Consider the following 9,405-nt stretch of genomic DNA (forward strand, 5'->3'; position numbering starts at 1 on the left):
TTTACCATCTACTTATGTTTTTATTTTGAGAAATGAATTAGGAGATTATGAAGGAGGAAAGGCAAGACTTGCAGCAGGTCTCGACCCACAAGAAGCAGTTTGGGCCAACGAGAAGCAGATAAAGAACTTCAGTATCGGGGGTGATTGTGAAAGTCTTTTTAACTACATCAATGGTCAGAATGCAGATGTATCTTGGATAGCTAAAGCTTATATGCAAGAAGCTCACAGATTAGCTCATCTTTGCAACAACTTTTTGGGTTATGTCTTTGTTCCTAGACTAGGAAATCAAGTGGCTGATAACATAGCAAAATTTGCTAAAAATGTAAGCAACTGTTTCGAATGGGAAAATATCCCACCTATTTGAAGTAGAAAACAACTCTTAGTAGATAAATCTAATATTGGGATCTCCACAAATCCCATATTAGATGGCTCTACTTCTTTTGTAACCTTGACTCTTTCAGAGTCCTAGTTCTTTATGCAATGCCTTATTTATAAAAAAAAAATGTTAGGGACTTTGAAGAAATTTGTGGAACAATTAAGATTAAAGACTGATGAAGTCGTGAAACTTAGGATGTTCCCCTTTTCCTTGAGAGATAAATCCAAGTCCTGGATGTGTAAACTACCATCCGAGTCTATAGAAACATGGAATGAACGTACTGCTGCTTTCTACTTAAAGTTTTACCCTAAGCATAGAACCGCATCTGTTAGGCAGAAAATTAGTTCCAGTGTGCAACAAGAAGGAGAATCTCTTTATAGTATATTAGAGAAAACAGTTAATCCTAATCGGAAAGACTGGTCGTCTAGACATACTGATGCCTTATGGGCTTACCGTACTACGTTTAAAACCCCCATTAGAATGTCACCTTATCGACTTGTATATGGAAAGGCATGTCACTTACCTGTTGAGTTAGAACATAGAACATATTGGATTGTTAAGCAGCTAAACTCTTCGCTTGACAAGGCAGGAACCCATAGGAAACTCCAGCTCAATGAGTTGGAAGAGATTCATACGATAGTGCCAAGGAGTATAAGAACAAAATGAAACTTGTGCATGATAGAAATATTTTAAGAAAGTCATTTTCTCCAGGTCAAAAAGTTGTTCTGTATGATACCCGCTTGCATCTTTTCCCTGGGAAGTTACGTTCTCGGTGGATGGATCCTTTTATTATTCGCATTGTCTTTCCTCATGGAGCTGTTGAGATCGAGACACCGGATGGTAGTAGTTCTTCGAAGGTTAACGGTAATTATGTAAGATGTTACTAGGTGATTTTCACATGATCATCTTTTGACTTTAGTCAAGAACAATGATGAACATGGTTAAAGCAAAAAATCTTACCAACACATATTTCGAGAAAGATATAAGCGAGTTAAACTCGGTTCAAAATATCAAATGTGTATATTGTAAAGTCTATATAGCTGTACGACTTTTGTCTCAATAGGAGATAAAATAGAATAGACTTCTGAGTGATAGATGAGTTCAAGTCTCCACATACCTTTTGTTGATGAAGTTCCACAAGCTCCCCTTAGTAGTTCTTTGTCTTCAATCGATGAACACCGTGAAGTCTGAAGATCAACTACACATTCTATCCTAATCCGATACATAGCTACGAGTATACTAGAAATCAAGACTTATAGTTTTGACAACTAAACTTGACAAACAAGCTTGAGATAGCAACGCTTGCGATTTCGACCGAGCAGTGATCTAACAATCCCCCCCTTTGTCATTTTTAGTGACAAAACTATCAATACATATGGATTACAAAATAAATAAACTTTGTAGCTTCTCATCCAAATGCTTGATTTCCTTGGTTCTTCAACATTCCTTGAATTCTTCTCCACTCCAAGTACTCCAGTGATTTTGAACGTGTTCAACTCAACATCATAGTTGTTGAAGATCCGTAGCCATAACAATAAGAAAACAATTGTTCTTAATTATTGTTATACAGTGTCATAGTATTATTACACAAAATCAAAGTTCAATTGTATCACAACTTTGACAATGATACTATGGTGATATGTATCACTCCCCCTTAGTCAATATACTCAATACTTCATCTCATAATGAAAATCACTCCCCCTTACATAATGGTCTGTAAACCATATGTATATGTAATGTGAACTACAAAATAATTCTCCCCCTTTTTTTCAATACAAATTGGCAAAGGTACGAAAACTAGCGGGATCATAATGAAATTCTCAAAGAGATACTTCATGACTAAAAGAGAACATATCAACTTTGTTTCGATGATTTCACATAGTCGAAACTTAGTGTATTTATCAAATAGTTTATAAAGATACAAGATAACTCCTACAATATTCCACAACCACACTCCCCACAAAGATATGGCAATTAAGCACAAGTTCAATTAAGAACTCTCCCCCATAATATGTCATTCCAGAAAGAACAACAAGAGCGACCTTAGTTTTACAAGAAAAGAAGGATTTCTTTGGACATTAACAAATCTCATGAAACATGAATTTGTATCTAGAAAACTCAATTAAATTAACCACAAAGGAACCTTAATGATTAATTTAATCGGAAATGCTCAACATAAGAGAACTTACGGAGCCATACAATACTTTCACATAGAAGTGGACCAGGGAAAGATCAATACTACGAAATATTCAAAGATTCATTCTATTTTTCATCAATATTTGTATAATGATACCATAGACTTAATCTTTGACATATAATTCAAAAGTTCATTTTATTTTCCATCAATATTTGCATAATGACACATTAGACTTAACTTTTGACATGTATGGGATAATCATAGTTCATGGATGTAATAACATTATTTGCAATATATAAAACCAATAAAGATTAATACTGCAAAATCATCTTCCAAAATATCTTTGAGTTTAAATAAATAAATCTAAAAACATTGCAAGATGAAAATCGTTGGCAATAGCTATGTGTAATCACAAAATATGCTATTCCAACCCTAGTTATCTTTCTTAAAATACAAGAATAAATTATAAGAAGTTTCCTAGACAAAATCAAGTTTCTTTGATAACATCATACCTTTGGAAGACTCAATCATAAAAAGTATCATTGATATCCTTGATTATTTTGACCATGGAGACTCCATATTCATGGGTTAGAACATTCACTTTTCGATCAACAATTCGGGAAAGCCGCCTAGCTTTGATGCAGTCCACGATGAGTTTCTTCTGATTCCGAATCAAGATATCTTGATTTTCAAGGATTTTGGTATGGCCATCAATGAGTTGATTTATTTGTAGTTGAAGATTAGCAAATTCGACCTTTAAGTCATTCTGAAAAAGAATTAAATCCTTGACAGATTCACCAATACAGAAGTTGTACTCTTTCCTTGCAATCATCTTTTTTCAAGACAAGTTCTTGAACTGAATCGCATCCTTTAATGTCTTCTTCCATCTCAAGATTCACCACTTCTTGAGGTCTTGAAGAGTTCTCCAAAAAAAATTATTTAGGGAAGGAAAAGACAGTATAATATATATATATATATATATATATATGTTTACGAACAAGAGAAGAACACCCTTGTTAAGGAAACCTTAAAAACTCCCAAGTAAGACACGGACGTTCTTGGACCAGTTATGGAAGGTTAATGGATTAAGAATAGATCCAAAAAGGAAATACACTACGTTTTCAGATATCTCTTACCTTTATAGCTCAATAATTAAAAGATTTGCTTTAAATCAGAGTATATGAAAGAGATACACTAGTTACTAGGAGTCAAGATATGACTCAACATTCACAAGAGAAGAAAACAACAATTTCAAACACAAGGCAGATGGTAACCTATAATATACTTAAGCATCTCGCAAATGTCATCCTTGCAACTCTCAAGGAAGATACAAGGATGAAATTAACTAGAGCCAGGTTGCTAAGTGAGATGTAATTCCACCATGAATATTGAGACATGAGGTGTACCATCTTAATGTTTAAGCCTCGTATTCCTTACCTTCCTTTGGTTGTTTCTTCTCCTAGAGGAAAAAGACATAAACCTTTTTGAGTATCCATCAGAAGGATTTTTCTGAGGACTAAATTTAGAACCTCTAGAGATTGGTTCCAGAGGGTCAAAATTTATAGTTATTCATTGCCTAGACTTACGTCTACCAGACTTATTCTCATTAGCACTGGGAATTAATGGGTTTTCAATGTCGTTGTAGTAATAGGATCGTTGAGACTTGTGAAAGCAATATATTTTAGACTTAATTTCAATTATTGAAACATTATTAGAAGACGACAATAGTTGTCTCACACAAACTATTAGCTTATAAGCAATTTTCAAGTGATCGAATGATCAATACGAAACATTACGAGCCCACATCAAATGATTCTCTCACACAAATCATGTAAGATGTTACCGGGTGATTTTCAAATGATCATCTTTTGACTTTCGTCAAGAACAATGATGAACGTGGTTAAAGCAAAAATATTACCAATACATATTTCCAGAAAGATATAAGCGAGTTAAACCCAACTCGAAATATCAAATGTGTATAATGTAAAGTCTATATAGCTATACGACTTTTGTCTCCATAGGAGATAGAATATAATAGACTTCTGAGTGATAGAGGAGTTCAAGTCTCCACATGCCTTTTGTTGATGAAGTTACACAAGCTCCCCTTAGTAGTTCTTCATCTTCAATCGATGAACGCCGTGAAGTCTAAATCTCAACTACACATTCTATCCTAATCCGAGATATAGCTATAAGTAGACTAAAAATCAAGACTTATAATTTTGACAACTAAACATGACAAACAAGCTTGAGATAGAAACGCTTGCGAGTTCGACCGAGCAGTGCTCTAACAACTAAGCCATGGAATTAGACCAAGAAAGGCCATGAATTGAAGTAATACAATATTAGGGTGAACATATGAAAATATATCCAAGAGTTATATATCTCAATTTCAGAGAATATATATCCAAAAGTTAATTCCAAGTCGTTAACCTACAGGGTTTTGGAAAAACCTAAGGTTAAAGAAGAATCAACTCCTCGCAACTTGCATCACACAAGAGGTGTGGGGACTAGGTTTCCCAGTTTCTGGAATTCTCCCTTATATAGTCTTCACCATTAGATGAAAACCTGATTAGACTCAATCTAATATATTTCAACCGTTAGATCGAACTTAGCTTGTTACACACAAATGAAAAGTGACTTCATTTAGATATGAGTAACCGTACATAAACGTGTACACCTTTGTTGGCTCAAAAATAGTTAACTGAAGTTAGCCACATGAACACTTTCATATCAACAATATTTATCTTAACCATAACTAGTTCAAATGACTCAAATGAAACTAGTTCTAGAGTTTTTCAATTGTTTATATTCGCATAGAAGTATACAAGACACAATTGAAGAAAAATCGATTTTGATTCACTCGAATCAATCCATGAACATTATAGCCACTTAAAAGACGAGGGTACCCAAATATACCTCAATCTAAAACTTTTCCTACCTATAAATCCTTTCTCCGAAAGTGAGTGTCTATGGACTGAGTCGAGACAATGCAACTAATCGGTTCATACTTCGTATGATGGTCTATGGATACGATATCGAGAAAATACAACAACGAGGTATGTTTACTTGATAAAAAGGTTCGGACTTAACCAAACACAATAGGATTCACTTATCAAGTAAATAGGAATTAACGTTTGTGTAATTTACTTTAATTATAATAAAACAATTATAATGCGGAAAATAAAAGTAAATGACACAACAAGATTTTGTTAACGAGGAAAGCGAAAATGCATAAAAACCCCGTGACCTTGTCTAGAATTGAATACTCTCGGGATTAAGCCGCTACACAAAATAACCTAACTTTGTATAGTTGAGACCAAGCAACTAAACCTATAGTTCACCTAGTTCCGTATGTATTCCCACGTCTCCAACTTATAAATAAGTCATGTACTTGGAACAATTCCTTTGGTTCGTATTCCAAACAGTAAAGGAACAACAAATCTGTTTGGTATCAACTCTCTTCAACCAAGTGATATGAGTCGGACAAAGGCTTTTCTGTTTATCTTAACATAAACTCATTCGTCAGGTCCTTAGATCTATCTTATGTTCAATTACCAAAATAATCGTTAAGATTTTGCGATCAACACTATTAATCCAAAGAATTGTGTTGATGCCGATCTACTCAACTAATCAATCCAATTATATCACAAGGATAAAACCGATTACTAGTTGGATCCTCTTTTTGCCGAAACAATTATTGTGCACACCAAAGATTATGAACCCCAAATCAGAAATCTTCAATACCTTCTTTGTCTTCAAATCTTCTTAGATCTTCAATAAATATCTGCACACAACAACTTGAATCTCTTGTGATCAATCACGCACAGAACGGAGTCTGTTAACAATGGATTATTACAAGATCGTATTTAGAACTATAAACAGTCTAAAGATACATGTGGAAACTCTGAACTAGTTTGAGTGAATCATATATTAGAAGAGAAGATCCTCAAGCATAAACAAACTAGGTGCAATCAAAGTTCAACTACCATTAGTCAATCAAATCAATAAAAACAAAAGATAAACCGCAATTATCTAGTTTCCCACCAACGGTACTAATAGAGCTTCTCAATCCCAAAGAAGGATTTAAACTGAGCGGCCGTAAGAGATTTTGCCTAATTGGGTTACTCTCCTCTCCGAATAGGCGGCTTCACCAGTAGCAACACAACAAGAGGTAGTTTGCTGTTATGAAGGATTAGTTTGCTAGAAATGAAAACTTCAAGTATTTATAGACTAGGAAGTTTGGACACCAAGGAATTTCCAAAACCGAAAATATTCTCAAGATATTCATTAAAGCACAAATTCGCTTTCCATAATTCCTGGAAATGCTTTTTCCAAAAATAATGATCGAAATCTCTCGAAAAATCTCTAATTAGTAAATGCACATTACTAATTCTTATTTTTCCTAAAAATGAAATTAATAACCTTAATTAAAAGATTCTTAACTTATTTATGTTTCGATCCTGGGATTCTCTTCCCTTAGCTATTAAGGAATAACTTTGAACAATTAAATATAAACATTCACAGCACGTGTTCAAAGTATGTCGACATCCTTACTTTGTAAGTCCTCTTTCATACTTATAACCTTGAAACCGATTTGCCACACTTCCAAACAAGTTTAGAATTGGTTCATCTGACTTTCAAGAACTATGCAATTGATCAAATAACATTCAATCACAAAACATGGGTGTAACGGTTCTACCAAAACAAGTTTCGGTTCTACCTTCCATGTGAGTACTGTGCTTAGTCACACTAGCTTTCTAAAATTCGGTTGACTAGGTACTAGGATCGTTTCCCCACATATATATGGTATCTAACTTATATGTGTTGCACATGTCCATAGGATCGGTTTCCCTTTGCCTAAAAACTTGTTGCACATGTCCATAGGATCGGTTCCCCTTTCTGCTATAAACCTGTTGCACCTCATACAAGGATTGATTCCCCGTTGTGATGTACTGCACCTCTTACTAGGATCGGTTCCCCTTTACCCAGATTTGGTCAGACATAAAATCACAAACTCGATCATACCATCTCAGGTGATTACTTAAGATCGGTTTCACTAATAAAAGTCATACCAATACATAAGTCAGGCCTTTATGAATAGTTTTACCAAGAACACAAACAAGTCATGAACGGTTATACTAATCACACATATTGGTTGTTCCAAAGATATGCAATGAATAACAATATCAATAATACCTGCGATGTCTTATCACAACAACATTCAAATGTAAACATTGTTCCTCGCCTCATACCCATATATAATCACAATAGCATTCAAATGATTTTGGCGATGTCTTATATACAAAGTTTAATGGTTAGGCAATAAACCTCGTATTGTATTTCTTAATATTATGTCTATCTAAAGTTCAATCATGCTTCGCAGTTTTGTTTTCAATATGCACGACTTGAAAGATACGTTAGGGAATGAAACAGTTCAAGTCAAATATCACTAACCTCAAGTGGAAGGATGATGTTGTCGTTGTAGCTCCTTTCTTCTTCACATCTTCAAGTCTTAGCAATACTTGTAAAGTCTCATTATCCTAATACTTTCAATCTAACCTATACGACGTTGACTCTAGTACATAATCAAGCGACTCTTAACATGAGTTTTGATTCACTAAAATATGACAACCAAACTTGACATAACAACGCTTGGTGGGTTCAACCGAGCTATGCTCTAACAACCAAGGTTTTCAAAATATTGAATTCCTTATTATATAAATATATTAGTTCATGAACAAATCGATTTTAGAACATAACCCAATCAAGTATGCAAACGGGTACGCATACCTAAGTAGCCGGACTTGGACTGTATTCGCCAGTATGCAAACAGGTACGCATACTGTCGTATACTTCCAAGTTTTAGTTGAATCCAGTACGCATACTGGTACGTATACTATAATACCCGCACTTCAACTAACTTTTCCAGTACGCGTACTGGTACGCATACTTTAGATCACGGATTTTATCTGACCTTGCCAGTACGTCTACGGGTATGCATACTACATTCCGGTCTTGGATCAACACATATGCAAGTACGCGTACTGTGCACATAATCCAATTATGGTTAAGTTTCATAAACTCCCATTTCAATCATTGATATTCTTAGAAGACGACAATAGCTGTCTCACACAAACTATTAGCTTCAAAGTGATTTTCAAGTGATCGAATGATCAATACGAAACATTCCGAGTCTACATCAAATGACTGTCTCACACAAATCATGTAAGATGTTACCAGGTGATTTTCACATGATCATCTTTTGACTTTCGTCAAGAATATAAGATGAACTTGGTTAAAGTGAAAGCTTACCAACACATATTTCGAGAAATATATAAGCGAGTTGAACTCAGCTCGAAATATCAAATTTGTATAATCGAAGTCTATATAGCTATACAACTTTTGTCTCAAATAGGAGATAGAGTGGATAGACTTTTGAGTGATAGATGAGTTCAAGTCTCCACATACCTTTTGTTTATGAGGTTCCACAAGCTCCCCTTAGTAGTTCTTCATCTTCAATCGATAAACGCCATGAAGTCTAATGCTCAACTACACTTTCTATTCTAATCCGATACTTAGCTATAAGTAGACTAGAAATCAAGACTTATAGTTTTGACAACTAAACTTAACAAACAAGACTTGAAAAAACGAGCAGTGCTCTAACAATCTCCCCCTTTGTCAATTTTAGTGACAAAACTATCAATACATATGGAATACAAAATAAATAAACTTTGTGGCTCTCAATCCAAATGCTCGACTTCAATATAGTCTGTAACCCAACCATAAACGAGACCCCTAATCGTAGGGATGGCAGTTTGGAAACCTTCGGGACCAAGAGCATATGTAGCATCTTGAAATGCATCAAGAATGGCACCATACCTTTTGTCAGAAA

The sequence above is a fragment of the Papaver somniferum genome, chromosome 11, assembly GCF_003573695.1.
Source record: "Papaver somniferum cultivar HN1 chromosome 11, ASM357369v1, whole genome shotgun sequence".
Taxonomy (NCBI): Eukaryota; Viridiplantae; Streptophyta; class Magnoliopsida; order Ranunculales; family Papaveraceae; genus Papaver; species Papaver somniferum.